Raw genomic sequence first — 11,223 nt, 5'->3', positions numbered from 1 at the left:
TGAAACAGTGGGGAATGGGACATATATTCGTATAACATTTTTGCTTAAAATGTCCGATACTATCACCTCCCAGAATATTGACCTTTCCTCCTGGAACACCCTGTATAATGTATGGTACAATTTAAAAAACTCTCATACAGTTGTTCGAAATGCCACGTTGTCCCACGATTACATGATTTTTCAGGGTAAATATTCAGAGAAAATTCTCTCCGTGTAGCTTTGCGAGCCGACTGTTTGAGAAAGACAGGTGTCTACGTAAAACGATGGAGCCTCCGCGAATGCGGATCGATGCAGATCCTAAATGTCGACGAGCGAACGCACGTTGCAGTTAATCCGAGATGATCTAAGACGACCTTGAACTATAAGTGCACTCGATTACGGCGTCTTTGTATGGCCGGCCGCTGTCTTCTTTCTCACGGTTCTGCACATTCGTGCACGCCCGGCTGACTTTGTTCTCTTTTTTCTCTCTCTCTCTCTCTCTCTCTCTCCCTCTCTCTCTCGCGGTAACTATTTCCGCCCGAAACGTCGTCTGAAAATATATTCCGGTCAAAGTGCAAACGCGTTTCACGAAAAAATTGGACTCACTTGACGAAATTCGATAATTTTTATCTTCTTTCATTAAATTCTTATCTTTCAATTAATTTCATACGAGAAATTAATTCCTCGAAATTTACTTAATATACTTGTAATATATTCTTGCATGTACACGGAGAGAATTTTTTCGTAAAATTTACCCTGAAAATCATGTAATTGTGGGACAACATGGCATTTTGAAGAACTTTATGGGAGTTTTTTTTAATTTCACCATACATTTTACTAGTGATTATACTTATTGTTAGTGCACATTTTATTAGTAAAATGTATGGTAAAATTTCAAAAAAACTCATAAAATTCTCCGAAGTGCCATGTCGTCCCACGATTACACGATTTTCATAAATTTTAAAAGACTATTCTCTCCGTGTACTAAATAATTCTATTAATGTATTTATATTTCTAATATATTAATTATGAAAATATTTAATAATTAAATAAAGTCTCTCTCTCTCTCCCCCTCCCCCTCTCTTTCATACACACACACACACAAACACACGCGCGCGCGCGCGCGCGCGAGCACAGTACAAAATTTTTCATTAAGAAGTGAACCTATACCTATCGGAGAAAATTCGTAAATAAAGCAACATCTTGAATTTGATAAAAGATTAGTTGAAAGAGAGGGAAACGTTTAACCGGTATTTTTGCACTTCTCGCTCACAGCGTCGTAGAAAGGAGGTCGTTTCACGTTACACTTGCGATTCACTTTCTTAATATGGGCGCACAATCATGAGTTACGTATTCAGCCGGCAATCATCAAGAAAAAATTCTTATGTCTTTAATTTCTGTACTTTCAATATAATTGTGATATAAACTGGCTAATATTGATTGATAAAGTGGTAGATATTAAATTTGTACTCAAAGATTGTCTTCCCTCAAAATAATGGAAAAATAAAAGGGAAAGAAAATCTATTCGATTTCTTCTTGTATAATGTATTATTTTTTTAAAGGAAATTTCCGTAAGGATTACGTAATCAAGCATTATATAATTTAATTATTTGGATATTATATTTTATTACAAAAAACATTTTTATGAAATAGGGATTAGAATTTTTATAGAAAGGTTAGATTGTATATTTCAGCGGTTTAGCAGCGCCAAGTTTTTCTTAATAAACAATAATGTCGTGAATCAAGACCGATATGTATCCAACAATTAAATTAGAAAAGGCCATCTTTTAATAAAATATTTATTTATATTAAATTTGTTTGTATATTTTTATTAAATAAGTATTAAAAATTTGTCTCGTTATATTATTTCCTTTATTTCTTCCGATAAAATTTTATGTTCGATTGTTTGGATCTATCATTTTCATATCAAAAATAATAAAGTATCTAATTTGTATAAATATTTATTTTAGTTGGCGCCATTTGATGATATCATTATTTTTGTAGAGAAGATACTTTTGTAGAGAAGATAAAAATGTTTTTTGTAATAAAATATAATATCCAAATAATTAAATTATATAATGCTTGAGTGGATGGCGCTTATACTTGGCGTCTTTTTTTACCTTTTTATTTTTAAGGTAATATCAAATTTTGTAGTAAATATTTCATAATATTTGTTATTATACAACCCTAACTTCTAACAGCACATGATATTTCGTACATCCCTAGAATGTGAAAATATATGTGTATGTACGTACGTATGTATACATATGTATCTGATAATAGTTTTAATGTAAGCAAAATAACTCAAGAATTCTATTAGAAGTTACAAAAACTCAAGCAGATATATACATATAAAATTATTTTTAAACTCAACAAATTAATTTTTATAGCATAAAAAGATCTGAATAGTTGCAATATAATTGTGAAGAGTATCTAAAAAGCGGAATTGATGTACTAGTGATACGGCCTATGTATATTTCCGCTGAAGTGTCTTTATATAAAGATGTATCATAATTAAAATTAATTAATGTGACATAAGAACTAGTCTAATACAGAGCAAAATAGTTTTGTCGGTAATTATTTAGATTAGCATACCCCCTCCAAAAACCTTGGGCTTAACATATATTACAGAGGTAACCCTCCTAAGTGACATGCAAAAAGTTTTAGCCTGTGGACGTTGTTTGTTAAAAAGTTATTAAAAATAGAAATTTTATTAAATGTACGTAATTATCGGACAATGTGTATATAGGACTAGTAAGTTGGTATGTTGACCTGCTGTAGGACATCTCAATGTTTATTAATGTCAGCATCAGTGATTCTTATTAACCGTATCTGGCAATTTTTATAATACAAAAAATTTATTGCGAAAAATATTACCTCAGCCAGGATTTAAACCTGGACCACCCTTCTCTCTAGGCGAGCGTCTCAACCAATTCGACCACCGAGGCATATATTCGCAATAAATTTTCTGTATTATAAAAAGTGCCAGATACGGTCAATAAAAATCACTGATGCTGTTAATTACTGCTGGCGACTTTTAAGAATATTCTTACTAGTTTATTAATGTCGTTTCGCGTGGATATCGCGTTCATATCCGCCGAATACCCATTGACCACGAATAACTCTTCTTTCCCGCAAGCGACTTTCCACATGAAGCGAGATCCACTCCACACCTCAGACATGGTTTGGGTAAGATTATATCTTAACGAAGTGGAGCCCCCCCCCCCTTCCCGAAGGGGGAACGGAACATACTGTCTCCACGCATGTACTTCCACCGTTGTACTGCTCCACATGAGTTTGCGACTTTCCACGTGAAGTGAGATCCATTCCGCACCTCAGACATGTGGAACAGTACAACAGTACAACGGTGGAAGTACACGCGTGGAGACAAACTTTTTAATTTCACATTTGATTTTAAAAGGTATTTCATAAATATCGGACATGTACCGTAAATTTATATTACAAATTAATTTCCTACATTTCAAATTTAACAGTAAATAATCCAAACGAAAAGAACTCTCTTCGTTCTCTTCCCCGATAACAAATTCGCAAATGTCGTCTTTAAATGATGAAGTTTTGTCTAAAACTTGATAAAACCGCGACGCGACATATAAAATATTGAAAACAAGTCTACACGGCCAATTGTCTATCACGCACACGAGTGGTTATACGATCTCGCTGGCTTGCAACGTTCAGAGGGAGAATTTGGAGGATGATAAACAGTCAGGACGCCTGAAAGCAATTTTGTACGCGAATTTTTTATTAAAAAAACAATAGTGATTTGCCTGCGTAATTATTTTCTAATCTCTAAAATTTAATGTTCCAAAAAAGGGAGTTACGATCATTTTAGACATTCAAGCAGCGGTGACACTGATTCTCTGCAATTTCAAGAAGAAATCTCCCGAAGTTTTTACGTATTGATTGACAATACTTCGAATTGATGTTAAAGAGACATACTTTACATAAAATATATGACTTCTATACAGTGGCCACCCATTTTTATTTCGCGAACTAACGAAGAACCTAACAAATATAATATCCAATTTCATGGTTTTAATTGAATTCTATTGTGAGCATAGTGTTTGCTTATAAAAATTATCTATGTTAAAGGACAGAGTAGTGCACGCGTAACTTTTCACGGTTACATGAATATTTCGATATAATAAAAGTTCTGGTATTCTTTCTAAAGAATACAACGATGTATGACGTCAGATACATATCTTATAAATTATACAAGTTTCGTTAAATCAAAGTTTTGCGGGCAACTACTAGCTTTCAGCTTCGGCCCTGCTAAGTGACTAACTTCCTACTCTTATACACCGAGTCTTGTGATCAGGTGACAGCATGTCACACGTCAATCGCTAATGCAAAAGTCAGAAGTTAGCCACACCACTTAAGAAAATTGGTTGAATTTATAAGATAAGTATGTGTTATACATCACTGTATTCCTTAAAAAGAACGCTACAACTTTTATTACATCAAAATGTTTATATTATCGTGAAAAGCCATGCCTACTTCTCCGTTCTCTAACATAGACAATTTTTATAAGCAATCACTGTACGCTCAAATTAGAGTTCAATTTAAACCATTTAATGTGAAATTATATTTGTTAGGTCTATCTCCATTAGTAAGGTCAAAAAGTGGCCACTTAGGGTAAAGTCACCTAATATCGTCCAGAACGTAATATCGCCACTTGTAATATCTCGTGAACAAAGTGCTGATATCAATCGACAATACGTAGAATTAGTAGCTAAACATGTGTAAAAAGACACATTGTAGTTACAACGTTATAGAAATAACAGCTGACTCAGGAGACGCGTTAAAACAAATTTTGAATGCTGAAAAATTTAGCAGAGAGTGCAAGTACAACATCCCATAGAGAGAATGTAAGTCCAAATATTCTTTTAATGTATAATATATAAATATTTACCTACTAGAAATACATAATTAGTGATATACTTCACTATTTTTAACTGATTGCAACGTGTATGTTTTTGTTACGATGTTTTTAGTGTCTAGATTAGAGTGCACTCAATACCGCCCACCATATTATTCGGAGAAATTGACTCAAGTAAAAAATTGGTGTATTTGGGTTTATTTTATCAAATATTGATGTAATTTTCTCTAAAGTTTAAATAAAACGGAATGTAAAATAAAATGTTATCCTAACATTAAGCAGAATTAGAAATTTTTAAATACAATATAAGGGATTATAAGCCCAAATTGAATTCTAATCCAAAATTGCACAATTGCGGCTACGCCGTTTGTATTTGTTTCCAATATTTAATTGTCTTTCAATACGATATGCACATATTATGTCTATCTCGCGTAATGTTTATGAGTCAGAACTACGATTACGTTTTCCTTGACTCGTAACTGATAATGGAAAAAAAAACTCGCTCGATTTATCAGAACCGCGATAAAGTGCAATTATCGGGTATCTTGGCACGTTGCGTTAACGGGAAAGTATAGTATTTGCTTTTTGTTTCGCTTGTCTAGGTTTATTGATTCATAATGATGATTCAGTTCATACATGTATTAATTTCATTCGTTTACTATCGTAAGCTTATGAATGATTTCAAGTGAAAATTACTTACGTAACATTTTAAACGCATAACTCATTATGCGAGTTCAAGAAACGTAAAGGAGCATAGAAAAAATATACAAGAGTTTTACGTTGGGCATCTGTTTTTAACCGATGCAATTTTTCACAGCCACTCGATATTAAATTGCAACACAATTATTATCTTATTCATTTTTAATAAAAGATCAAGTTTATTAAATATAATATATAGATAATTTGTTATATATTTTACTAAATATTTCTTACATATATTAGACATAATATTGTTAAATATTGTAGATTATTATGTATTATACTTGATAATTATTGCATTATGTATTGATAATTATTAAGTATTATTAAATAATGTTAAGAAAATTATTGGACATTTTTAACATACAAAAAAAAGGTTTTAATTCTAAGTACATATTCTTAAATACACGTGCATACACGCATACATGCACAATATAATCACATTGAGAAATTATTTTATTCAAATTGTCTCTCGCGTAATCTCTTAAGACAATTCGAAGCCAGCAAACTGCAGTGCAGGCGCTCTCTGCATCTTTATAATATTATAAAACGAAATCTGCAGTTTGTTTTGCGCCACGTACATTTAGTGATCGGACTTGAGAAATACTTTCCATTTCTTAAAGGCCGAAAAGAAACAACGTTACTTGTACATCGATTTGACAGCGAGAATGCCAAATATGTACGAGAATGTTAAACCATGAGTCACGATAAGACTTCGAGGCGATGACACAGGGCCGCTTTCCGGTACGGCCCTGAAAACGATGAATCACTCCTTTGAAGCTGATATTTCATCTTCGTTTAACCCTTCAGTTACAAATGTCGCGCACATGTGCGTAGCTAACTCGACAATTTTCTAGTAAAAGCGGATTAGTCCCTAAAGAATAGGGGATTATACACTTCTTTAAATTTATCTTCCTTAAATTTAACTTTATTTGAATTCACCTTTCAAGTGCCTATACAAATGTAATTGAATCATCGAGACTTATTGTTAATATACAAAGAATATGTATGATGACTATTAGAAGCATTAAGTATCAATTTTGACAAATGTTCCCAGAGTCCAAATTTTACGATAAATCGAAGTACTTTCTCTTTCTTTGTAAAACCGTAGTTTCAAAATATGAAGTGTTGCAAAATCTGAAAAAATAAAATCCGAATTATATGACTTGACAATAAGTTCGAGTCCATTCACTCGACTGTTTCGAAGCGTCTGTATCATTTGCGGCGTTTCCCTCTTATAAGGATTAATTTATATTCGATCTCGACAGAAGCCTTGTCCCAAATCGTAGTCAAACTCTTAATGTACCTGGTGGTTTTGCGACTTACGAATAGACTTGAAAAGGCGGGAAAGAGGATAGCGGAGTAAGAGCCAGAAGCAAGCCGAAAGAAATTCCGCCTAATGCGGTATTTTTAATCTTGTGTCCATTTCTATCGATGCAAATTAACTTCAATTTACCTCAATTTAACTTACTTATAATATTACTTTTTCTAATTCTTAGACCTGAAAAAAGTAAATTAAGCTAAACTTGTAATTGTAAGATTAAAGTTAATCTTTATGAGTAGAAATGGATACTAGCTTATTGTAAACACTTGTTCAGAGTCGTGTTATTTTTCAAAATTTCTTCCTAATATTCACAGTTAATTCTACAGCAATATAAAACTAACAAATTTCATGGCGAATAACGACTAAAATAATCAAGACGCGGAAGTTCATAAAACTGTAAGATAAACTTTTCTGAAGAAATCAGATACTCCTGCAAAACACTCGTAAACATCCTTTCAAAATGCACTTAATTTCATACGTGTAGTCCTATAACACGGTGTTTATTAATTTCTTTAAAAAAAAACTTCCTTGAAAATTTTCCCAGTATTTTCGTTGAAATTCTCAGGCAAAATTATATAATAATTTGGGATAAAAAATTTGGGATAAAAATTTTAAATAAATTTAATTGTATAGGATTCTTCTCTTATCTCGTTCTCATGTACTTACACAATTAGAAAAAGAAAATTAAGCAATATAAAAATTTTCAAGAAAAACAATTTTATATCATTTTAAAGTTTTAATTTTTTTTATTTCGAAAAATACAAGAAAGTAAAATGTATAGATGTGGAATAATGCTTTGAGCATTGGTTACCATTTCCCGAACGCACTTATAAGTTTTCTGTCCATTTGTTATTAATTTGGTCCTTCGGCTAACTTTCGATTGCTTACGAATTACAAATTTTGTAATTTTTTCTTGTGACTTTTCCCCAAGAGCGCTAAGGGCCAAAGGGTATTGAAAGGCAAGGAATGGGCCAATTTCAACAAAAATTCCCTGAGAATTCTAAGTATTCCAGATTTTTCCCGGTAGTAGACACCCTGTATAACATGTTTCATCAGGATAATTAGCCTCCTCTGACATCTTTGAAATACAATTTTTTTTCTTTACTCATTTTACGTTTGATTTCTACCTAAGATAATTTAAATCCCAATTTACTGCTAATTCATTCTTGCATTTTCTTCGTCCGAGGACTCGAAGAAACATTTTTATCGAGATTGGGTGCTGCTCGCGACGGCCCTGCTCGCGACACAGTACTGCGAGGTTGCTGGCAGACCAACGGACAGTCCGATCGGCCGGTCTATCGGCCAGCCGGCCGGCGTCGCCATTTTGGCATTGACGACCAGAAAGCGTGCACGCAGAGGCCACGCTGCAGCTGGCGACCTTTATTTTCTAATCTTGTCCAGCAATAACCTAACCTAACCCAACCCTAACCTCTCCTATCCTAATCTGACCTACAATCGTTCTTAGATTTGACAAGACTTCCTGCGAATATCAACAAAAATTCTACTTCTTACGAGTCTTAAGCAGCGATTATTAATGTCTCTAACCCCTGATTTAGAGTCAAATTATTAGAGTTAAATTACTCCTAAATAGAATTATTTGAAATAATCACGCTCAAGTTCGCGCAATCGACCCTTTTGTTTCTTTTTGTTGCTAAAATCGAAAGCAGAATCAAATAACATCGTTAACAATTCTAAGGAAGACTTTATATAAAAAAATCTGGAAAAATAACTTAACTAATTTGATTCCTGTATCCAAAATCACCTTAAAAAATAACCTTTTTTTAAAAAACAGGTAAAAAAAGACGCCAAGTATAAGCGCCATCCAATCAAGCATTATGTAGTTTAATTATTTGGATATATTTTAGTAGAAAAAAAAACATGTTTATCTTCTCTACAAAAGTAATATCATTAAATTGCACCAACTAAAATAGATATTTATATAAACTAGATACGTTATTATTTTTAAATGTTCTAAAATACGCAAATTTGTTTAGAAGAGAAGGATATTTTTTCCGATTCTCTCAATTGTCACACATTACAAAATATATGTGATTATAAAAATCACGCATATAAGCTTCCTAAACCAATAACATTAATTACACAGAATCGGAAGATTCTCTTATCTATTCTCTTGCGCCCCTGAATTCGCCGAGAGATTTTCTCAATTCTCTCTCTTTAATCTTAATTATACAATCGCCACTAATCATTTTCGCTGTCATGAAAAATTATCTCTGACGACGTCCATAACAATGTTAACAACTGAATTCAAATGTTTCGTTGAAGAACCGGTTTCAACGTTCACCGGTGTCAAAATGCGAGAAACGAAGTCCTAAGCATAATGCATTAAAAAAAACCAATAAAGTTTATACTTCGTAGTTGAAATTTTTCTACCGTTCATCTTTTTCCCCCCAATGTCTAATTTGTTTTATCCCTTTCTGAAAAAGAGAGATGTTACCAGCGTGAATATTAATATCAAACAGCTGAGTCCTCTTTTCCGTGAAGCTGATTGGTTTTCTCGAGGCGAGGTGTGTTTCACTTTTCTTTTAGACTCGTGTCATGCTTTACTTCTTTTGTTCATGTTTAATGTACCTATTATTTCCCATCAGTTTCTCACTTTTTAAACTATTTGTTACGCGTAAAAATTATCGTGAAAGAATAAGAAAAAAAATTAATAAATCGCGTACGTGTTGTTCTAGTTCTGAATGTATGTAAAATGTGTAAAGTATCGTAACTACAAAGAATAGATTTATTGTTAAGCAGACTTTAAGAGTACCACTTCACTCATGGTATAAAGCCAACGACACACGATACTATTTTTCTTACTGGATTGCTTACGAGAGCCAATCAGGACGTAAACTTTTAAATCAGGCGGCTTAAAGCTAAATCCTGGTATCCAGCAAACTCGATGAAAGAAATTCCCTGACTTATTCAGGTTTTCCCTGACCGTTTAGTGTAACTTTCTTTAAGATGCATAATTTGCGTACATCTATATGGTAAATGAAGCAAATGTTAAATGTCGAAATCCTTGAAATATGTTTCTCGGGAAACGAAAGTCCGGAATTTAAAAAGGTAAAAATTTAAATTAAAGCAATTATACCATCTACGTATAATACATTGTGTAATAGGAACGAACATATCATTGCAAACCATTTGTGATACCGTACGTAATCTTATATGATGCTTCCGTTTTGCTTAACTGCATTTTGTTTACAACTTACTAAATAGTAATTTACTTAGGTAGTACTGTTTAGTAATACATCTTTTGTTTACAGTTTTGTCTCACAATCAGTTGAACACATTGAAATAAAATAACACGACGATGAAAATATAAACTACCGACTACACTTATAAATAAATTGATGTTTAGCAAAGCAGAAAATTAGTGTACTGAGAGCCAAGAAAAAGTTTGTTTTCTAAAAACTTCAAATTATTCAGAAAAAATGTGAAACGATGTAAAAACATGATTCCAGATGAATCGTAAAATCTCCTAACTTTTCCTCTGACATTTCCAGATTTCTAAAATTCCCCGACAAGTCCCGGTTTTCCAGATTTCCCTGACCACTGGACACCCTGTAGTTATACTAGGATTTCATTTGTATTATAGTACGAAAAATGTGTCAAGTGCGTTGACCTGCAAGATGCGAAAGTTGCCGAGACCTTCAAGAAACTCTCCATTTGCAACCCCTATTAACCTGGGCCCCCCACTATCGCAAATCAAGTTTGCACTAGTCAAAAATTTAGTGCTATTTAGGTGCTATTTTAGTGCCGCAGTCCGAATTTTAGTACTAAAACCGTTTAGCAGGAAATTACGAAAAAGGGGGGGGGGTCCAGCTTGCCATTAAGCTGCAACCCCCCATACCCAAAAAAATATATAGAGTGACCCTACATACAAAATAAATACACCAGAATTAAGTGCTAATTAGGTGCTTTACGATAATCACAAACATACCTGAAATATTTAACAAATAGCCTTAGAAAATAAATAATTTGCCAGGAGAGCGCGCGCGCCGCGTGGTAAGGTAAAGTGCGTTACAACGACGTCAGAGAATTAGGTGTTCGAATGAATTCAGTGCTAAAAGAGTCCTCAGATATAGTGCTTTCAAAAACACAAAGATCTGATTTTGGTGCTAACTGCATCTCGTGGAAAATAAATAATTTATACCGAGAGCGCGCGCGCCGCGTGGTAAAGTCCGTTTACACCGATATAAACAAATTAGGTGCTCGAATGAATTCACTGCACGAGATGCAGTTAGCACCAAAATCAGATCTTTGTGTTTTTGAAAGCACTATATCTGAGGACTCGTTTAGCACTGAATTCGTTCAA

General features: G+C 33.3%; 1 protein-coding gene across 1 annotated transcript in view; it reads right to left on the bottom strand.

Moving 5' to 3' along the window:
- Positions 1 to 11,223, bottom strand: part of LOC105558174 (profilin) — a 39,111-nt gene that overhangs the window by 20,166 nt on the left and 7,722 nt on the right. The window lies entirely within an intron of this gene.

Source organism: Vollenhovia emeryi, unplaced genomic scaffold (genome assembly GCF_000949405.1).
Source record: "Vollenhovia emeryi isolate VEMERY1.0 unplaced genomic scaffold, V.emery_V1.0 DF939371.1, whole genome shotgun sequence".
Lineage (NCBI taxonomy): Eukaryota > Metazoa > Arthropoda > Insecta > Hymenoptera > Formicidae > Vollenhovia > Vollenhovia emeryi.
This window is presented reverse-complemented; position numbering and strand designations above follow the sequence as displayed.